Source organism: Dreissena polymorpha, chromosome 3, assembly GCF_020536995.1.
Source record: "Dreissena polymorpha isolate Duluth1 chromosome 3, UMN_Dpol_1.0, whole genome shotgun sequence".
Classification (NCBI taxonomy): Eukaryota; Metazoa; Mollusca; class Bivalvia; order Myida; family Dreissenidae; genus Dreissena; species Dreissena polymorpha.
In genome coordinates this window covers 51142903-51151715 of record NC_068357.1, presented here as the reverse complement: position 1 = coordinate 51151715, position 8813 = coordinate 51142903, and the positions used below count along the sequence as shown (strand labels likewise).

General features: G+C 33.6%; 1 non-coding gene across 1 annotated transcript; it reads left to right on the top strand.

Moving 5' to 3' along the window:
• Positions 1-4338: 4338 nt before the first annotated feature.
• Positions 4339-4410, top strand: Trnah-gug (transfer RNA histidin (anticodon GUG)). The gene has a single exon. It is a non-coding gene; the product is annotated as a tRNA-His (tRNA).
• Positions 4411-8813: the final 4403 nt, after the last annotated feature.

Sequence of the window (8813 nt, the reverse complement as noted above, 5' to 3'; positions counted from 1 at the left end):
AAACTTAAAACAATTGTTATTAATGTAAAAAAAGATATTTAAACAATTTATTTCCGTGAAACTTAAAAAGATTTTTTAAGCGTTGATGTTGATAAAATCGAGAGCTAGTGAAATCCTTGAACACTTTGTGCACATGAACATCTACGCTAAAAAAAACAGCCTCCCTAAATTACCAGTTACAGTTTAGTTTATTAACATGTTAAGCAGCTTACAGCGATCGTAAAATATCCTTTTGAAGGAATTTCAAGTGATAAGGTCAGATTTTCTAGACATTGCCAGTTACTCTTAAAAAACCTATAGCTTTTTATGACAGAATATCTGTGGTATTACAATCTGCTCAAAAGAGTTGTAAATGCACATACGTATGCCAGTTAATATCAATTTGTCTATTTTAATTAGATGTAGGAGATTAATGGCAAAATTAATTACTTCAGGATCGATCACCATACAAGTGTATACTTTGAAAGGCATCCACAAATATTTTCTTAGACTTAGAATTATTGGATAGACATAATTAATCCCACAAGTGGTGATGGTACGGCCAATTCTTAGACAAAGTCATGCTTTTAGTATAGGCATTGTATAGTGTGGTTAGGAAAAAATGATAAGCAACAAATCTGATATTATCAAAACATTTACATATGCTCTGTTAATGCGCGATGTAAATAGTGAAGGAAATTCCACTTAATACTTATTAGGTCATTTTTCACGGAAAGACATAACATTTATTAATAAACTGTGTACCAATGGTACGAATGCCATTTATCTTTAATGATTAATATAAATTGAAATTGAAAAAACCAAATTAGATCAAATGCAACGTGTTTAAAGGGGCCTTTTGACGTTTTGACAAACTGACAAAATTGAAAAAAGTTGTTTCAGATTCGCAAACTTTCGTTTAAGTTATGATATTTGTGAGGAAACAGTAAAACTGAACATTTACCATGCTCTAATATATCCATTATATGCATCTTTTGACGATTTACCTGAAAATTATTTAGCGTTGCAACGCGAAACGATTGAATAATTTGGGCAGTTCTGTTGTTGTCGTTTAATTTTGTGAAACTACGAAGATTGGTTATATGAAGTATAAAATACGTTTGTCATACATATTTGGCAGAATGGCCGAGCGGTCTAATTGATTTTACTCCAGGACTCCAGGGGCACTGGTTCGAGCCCTGCTGAGGTTAACTTTTTTTCTTTTTTACAATTTTATTCTTGATTTTTTTACTGGAGCTTCTTAGATCCAATGTTAACATTTATCAATATAAAGCATTTAAAAACAAACTTCAAAATATGCCAAAATCTGTGAAAAGGCCCCTTAAAGAACATAATAAATTGGTCTTTGGTCTAGGAAATGTTGATAAATCTTTTCCCATATCATTTTGAAACGAGGAGCACAATATTCTCTGGTGTAGAGAATTCTTCAACATAAGCATTCAAGTTGCCTTTAAGCCCATGCTCCCGGAGAAAACAGACATCTAGTTTCTGACACGCTTACACATCCGAACAATCGTTTCCCGTTCAGCCTGCGACAGCTTGCCATGAATACTGGAAATAAGGGAAACGAACATCACATGGTTGTGATTCAACTTCCTTTTACCTTTTGTATACTGGTGGTTGGAACTTTATTGGAAATATCACTCGTTTTAAAGTAGTTTTTCTAGCAAAAAAAAAAAAGAAAGAGAATAAACTACATTTGTGTTAAATACTTATAAGCAAAAAAGTAACAGATATACAGTCGTACCTTCTACAATCGATCATTGAAGAATAAAGATATACCATTTTTGCTCAAAACATTCTGGGATGATTGATTTGTACATAATTCAATATTCTTTTCATGCATTAAAAAGTAAAATCCTTCAAAGAATTCTTAAAATTTCGTTGCCATGACGTCTTTTTACTTTCGACTTCTAACTAGATATGTTTGATTTTGAAATCCTGTAAATTGATAATGCGATCATTTATGAATAAACTGACTTTATTTTCATCGAAGTTATTCTCTTTCCTAGCCCGTAATCGCACTTAGTGACTGCTGTATTTAGCTTCAAACTGTATTCATGCGCACCATAAAAGACATGTGTTGCGTAGTTCAGTGGACTAACGACGTTCGTGACTGTTCATTAAAATTCATTTTTCTATATAAAACGACGCTTGCCAAGTACACAAATAGTATAGTCAACAAGATATATGCGATACACTAAACGGGCCCGCGACAAGAAATTGTGATTCGTTTATATCTGGGGTGTACTGACTCTCTTATACATAATGTGAAAATAGTAATTTACTTTGAAACACCATACATAGTGAAATGCGTAAACGCAATATACAATGTTCAGCCGATTACACATTAAATGTAATATATAAATGACATTTAAGCCTTGAGCATGGCCAGTATATCATAAATTGTCTCAATAAATAAATTTATAAAATGAACTTTGTCCACGTTTCAAACATGTATGATGTTAGAATATTTTATCAAAGTTGGGCTTATTTGTTACAACAGCTCTTTACAGTTAGACGAAGAAAAAACAGTTTCAAAACTCCATTTTTCTGTCATAAGACCAATATTAGGTTATAGGTGCGGACCAAAAGCATGCTACTTGTGAGACCAACATGTTCGCGCTATGTCTTTGATTTGGGGTTAAGGGCGCCATGATGACCCTCTGAAAGCAAAAATAAAAATAGCTACAATACGTATGTGTAGAAACTCTTGACGGCGTCCTTATCACAACCAGTAGGTCAACATTAAGGGGTGTTGCGGCAGTTTATTTAACCGCGGATATATTTATAGCAACACCGATGATGCTATTATCACAACTCAATATTTTTGTTATCAGTATCATCAGAAATGACCGAGTTGGTTCATAATACAATTGTCAGTGGTTCGATCCCAGGCGGGGGGGGGGGGGGGTTAACTTTATTTTTTCCTTTTTTTTTCTTTCTTTAATTTCATTCTTGTTTTATACTGGAGCTCTTTAGTCATGTTGATTACATTTATCAATTTAAAGCATTTAAACACAAACTTCAAAACATGCCGAAATCTGTGAACATGTAAGTTATTAATGATTAAGGTCTAGTTTGATACTGTATGGTATTATGTTTGCGATAAAATTTGTTTTTTATTAATGTATTTTGGTAAGCTGTTGTGATCCCAGTTAAGATTGTAAACAATTTCTAATGTTTATGCATATTTCTGACAATCTATGTACCGGTACTTGGGTTTTGTCTTATTGCTGTTTTTTTAAATGAAATTTGACGTCTAGACGGTAGGGATAATTAAAACAAAAATCTCTGTTAAAAGTGCGGTGACCCCCTTTTTTTATTTGTGTTTTATGATGAAAATACGTAGATTAACATATCTGAGCAGTTTCGCAGAATTCTATTTGGCAGAATTTTTTTTTAAATTCCATTTATGTGTTTAAAATAGTAAAAAAAATGATGTTTTTTGGGGTGACATAAAATGTTAAAAAATATCATTTTTTAAATTTAACTTGTGTACTCCGTTTTATTGGTATTGTGTGTTTTAATTAAATGGTATATGATGTATCTTAGCTTAAAAATATCTACATGCTGCCAATTTCATAGGTTATTAATTATTTTTACGCAATCAGAGATTTTTCAGTTTTTAGAAAAAGGACATGTTATATAATGGTGAATAAAATCAAAACAAGGCCGGTGATCCTATGTTTTTATTTCATTTTTCATATAGTACTTGTATGTATATCTTAAATATAAATTTTTGACAAAATCTATTTGGTGGAAAAAAATCAGCAAAACTGCAGCAACACCCCTTAAATCATTGCGATGCATCACTAGTGCTTAACTTCGTTCGGGGGTTTATGTAGAAGCTACAATGCATCAGTCACTCCATACTATGCAAGCAGTACATTAGCATCAAAACTGACGATCAAACAGGACAACAAATAATGAATATAGGAACATGTAAATCGCAATTTTTCCAAGTTAAAGAAATGTGAGTTTGATATGGATAGCATTGTATACAGTGCTATTACACAATATGTCGCCTAAAAGGAGCTTTAAAGGCGGAACAAACAATTTATTTTTGACCATATAAACCTTGGTAAAAAACTAGTGATTTTTTGTTCAAAACGCGAACGACACAGCAAAGCTATATTGAATATACGTAGACTATCGGTATTCCGAGTTTTCGTATCGAACTTTCGCCATTATGTGTGTCATATTCTTTGCATCCTTAAGCGACTACACTAGCATAATGCTTTATCATATCGTGGTTTTATAATTGGATCTCTCGAGCAAGAATAAGTTACTGATAAGACTTAAAAACAAATCATTACTAACAGTTCAGCGCGCATAGCCGTGATCGTATAGTGGTTAGTACTTCGCGTTGTGGCCGCGACAACCCAGGTTCGAATCCTGGTCACGGCAAAGTCTGTTACAGTCGCTGTCTCGGCACTGCTGAACTGTATTTTTTATTGTCATCAGCACTCTGGAGTAATAGCCGGAATTTAGTGTTAAAGTCACTATCACGCTCGCCAATACATACGGCTACTGTATTATGCTATAAAAACATTCGACAACAAGTAGTACTATACGATGGTTAATTACAATAGGAAGACCCTAAAAACAAGTAACATTGATGTAAAAACGTTATATTACAAGCATTCGGCAAGTTTTAAGCATCTAAATATCTAAATATCGTTCCACGATGTAATCTACTTTCGCTTTCGAGTCAGGATCGGATTCATTCGGGTTGCGTTCATTTGCATAATTTATACAAGCCATTTTCGCATTCGCTAAGTTCCAGTTACCCAGAATTCATTTTGATTTCACAGAATGATTATTCATGAGAGCTACGTCATGCTTCCGACGCTTACCGTATCCAATCTCGTGTTCGCCCGTAAATGTTCGGATATTTCACGGGAGATATAAATGGAATTATTTGTGGCCACAAAAAAATAAAAACGAGGAATTTGTATCTCGTTAAATCAATTCTACCAGACAACATCTAACGTTGAAATTTTGCATTTTGCTAAAAGGAACATTGATTTTTTTATGGGTTAGCTTTATTTAACGAAATATTCGATATTTTTGAGCGTGATTGTTACTTTAACACAAAATAGCAAAATATGTTTTAAAGGGTTAAACGAAGTTCAAGTATGCTCAGCCATTTTAACAGCTTCCATAATTTATCTAGTTGCTTATAAGCTTATGTACTACATGAACAAGCATTTATGCCGAACAATATAGTGTTGAGCTCAACATTGTACTAGTACACAATGATATGTATTCCACAAAAAAATCTCTACTTAACGACGAAACAAAATGAACAGTCTTATAACAAAATTGTTTTATTTAACTTCATTAATTTATGGTCGAGTCTTCTTTTAAAGCAGCTGTCAAAATGATTGCATAATTCATAATAAAGATCACTTTCGGAGTTAAAACTACGGTTATAAAACTATAAAAGACCAAGAATAGGCTGGTGAAGGCAGATCAAGAGCCCGTCACTTGTGAGATCATCATCTCCGCGCCACGTCTTGGTTTGTTGCTAAGGATGCCGTGAGGATCTGATGAAAACGCTAATAAATACGATAATATGAACCAAACGTATGTGAAGAAGATCATTACGGCGTGTTTATCACAACCAACCGGTCTACATTAAATTCATTGCGACGCATCACTTGTGCTTTACCTCATTTCGGTTCTTATGTCGCAGTTACAATGCAATGTATCCGTCACTCAATACCAAGCAAACAGTACATGAGCAACACAATAGACGATAAAACAATAAAATAATAATAATAAACCAATAATATGTTCATAGTTTTTTTTTCAGATTAGAGAAATGTGAGTTTGGTGTATATTACATTGTGTAACGGCAGGGTGCAGGATCAGCGTTGTTCTCAGTGGTTTACTTACTGGTTGGACAGAATGCAAACACACTCTTAAGAACTTTATTTTTGGATACATCTCAAGTTATTGAAATACTATTGCAAATATCTTTAGTGCACATTAGACAGTTTTTCTCGCATTTCGTGCCGATATCTTAAGATTTAAGTATCAATCATTACGTCTGAAATCGGTGAAAAATTTTACGTTGCGTGCAGCATAACTGAGAACATGAATGCGTTTTCAAACTTAAAACAATTGTCATTAATGTAAAAAAAAGTATTTAAATAATTAATTTCCGTGAAACTTATAAAGATTATTTAAGCGTTGATGTTGATAAAATCGAGAGCTAGTGAAATCCTTGAACACTTTGTGCACATGAACATCTACGCTAAAAAAACAGCCTCCCTAAATTACCAGTTACAGTTTAGTTTATTAACATGTTAAGCAGCTTACAGCGATCGTAAAATATCCTTTTGAAGGAATTTCAAGTGATAAGGTCAGATTTTCTAGAAATACACTAGGTACCTATAGTTTGCTTGGATTTGCTGTGTGTTTTTTTAAGTAAAACTGTTAATGACAGAATATGTATGGTCCGACAGTCGGCTTAAAAAGTACAAAATGCACAAATTATCAAACAGATAGCCAGTTACACTTAAAAAAAACCTATAGCTATTTATGACAGAATATCTGTGGTAACACAATCTGCTCAAAAGAGTTGTAAATGCACATACTTATGCCAGTTAATATCAATTTGTCTATTTTAATTAGATGTAGGAGATTAATGGCAAAATTAATTACTTCAGGATCGATCACCATACAAGTGTATACTTTGAAAGGCATCCACAAATATTTTCTTAGACTTAGAATTATTGGATAGACATAATTAATCCCACAAGTGGTGATGGTACGGCCAATTCTTAGACAAAGTCATGCTTTTAGTATAGGCATTATATAGTGTGGTTACGAAATAATGATAAGCAACAAATCTGATATTATCAAAACATTTACATATGCTCTGTTAGTGCACGATGTAAATAGTGCACTAAATTCCACTTAATACTTATTTGGTCATTTTTCACGGAAAGACATAACATTTATAAATAAACTGTGCACCAATTATACCATTTATCTTTATTGGTTAATATAAATTGAAGTTGAAAATACCAAATTAGATCAAATGTAACGTGTTTTAGAGCATAGTTAATTGGTCTTAGGTCTCGGAAATGTTGATAAATATTTACCCAGGTAATTTTGAAGCGATGAGCACAGCATTCTCTGGTGTATATAATTCTTCAACATAAGCATTCAAACTTTCTTCAAGCCCATGCTTCCCGGAGAAAACAGACATATAGTCTCTGACACGCTTGCACATCCGAACAATCGTTTACCGTTCCGCCTGCGTCAGCTTGCATTGAAAACTGGAAATAAGGGAAACGAACATCACCTTGCAGTAATTAATCTTCCTATGCACCAAATGAAAATTGATATGTATAATTATAATCATTCATTTATAACAATTTTTAGTATTTCATAAGATCAGCTATTATAATTGATTTTTAATAAAAAGGTGCTGTGTATTTGAGTCTTCAGTGCATTTTAACATCTGGTTATTGCATATCAAGCCTTACCAAAGGGTTTTAAATTATTAATATTATTATCCATGAAATAGTTATTTCCATCATGTTGAATTTTCAGCACTACATCTATATCCTTATTACATGTATATACTGAGGAAAACACAAGATTTCCAGATAATTTTAAATACATGTATCTATTTAAAGTGAAAGGTTTCCTGCTGTTGGTGATGTTTTCATCTTATCAATTCTCTTCTTCATCTTTTCATCATCCTTCTCAAGATTGTTTAACATCACTATTCAAAGCATCTAACTTAACTCCCGTACTTTCATCTTTATTTACAACAATTTTCTTGCTGACCTTCACCGTAAATTTAATTGACCTTTACCTCAATTTCAATGTTCCATTTCTCATGACTACCCTCACCTTGGGCTCCTGAAACATTTCAAAATGCACTGTTTTTTGGAGCGAAGAACTGTGGCTGTTAGGTGTGTACATGTCAAACGCCTTCTGAGAGCTCCATGTCTTCCAAGCACACGTTGTCCAGCTGCTCATGCTTCAGACCACCTAAAGTCGTCGCTGTGAAACCGTAGCTCTGGAAAGTGCTCACCAACGTAGGGGTAACAGGCACAGCGATGGTGGCAGCAGAGAGCTATGACTGCTCTTCGAAGCTCCCTTATTTGTTTAAAGTCCATATAAAGTTTGTTAAAAAAAACAAGCGTTTTGTTTTGTTCAAAACGCAAACGATAAAGAAAAGCTATATCGAACCTACACGCTCGGTATTCCGAGTTTTCGTTATCGAACTTTCGCCATTATGTGTTTCAAATTCTTGGAATCCTTAAGCGACTTCTATAGCAGAATAACGAGTGTATACGTTTGATATAGCTTTTCTTTGTCGTTTGCGTTTTGAACAAAAAAACGCTAGTTTTCTTTACCAAACTTTATTTAGACGAAATGTATTTGCTTGTTCCCGCCTTTAAAGCTCCTTTTGGGCTACATATTAAGTAAAAGCACTGTATACAATGCTATCTATACCAAACTCACATTTCTTTAACCTGTAAAAATTGCAATTAACATGTTTTTAGATTGATTATTGTTGTCCTGTTTGGTCGGCAGTTTTGATGCTAATGTACTGCTTGCTTAGTATGGCGTGACTGATAAATTGTAGCTTCTACATAAAACCTTACACGAAGTTCAGCACTAGTGATGCAGCGCAAAGATTTCATGTTGGTCTACTGGTTGTTATAAGTACGACGTCAAGAGTTTCTACACATACGTATAGTAGCTATTTTTATTTTCGCTTTCAGAGGGTCCTGATGGCGCCCTTAACACTAAATCAAAGACATTGCGCGAACATGTTG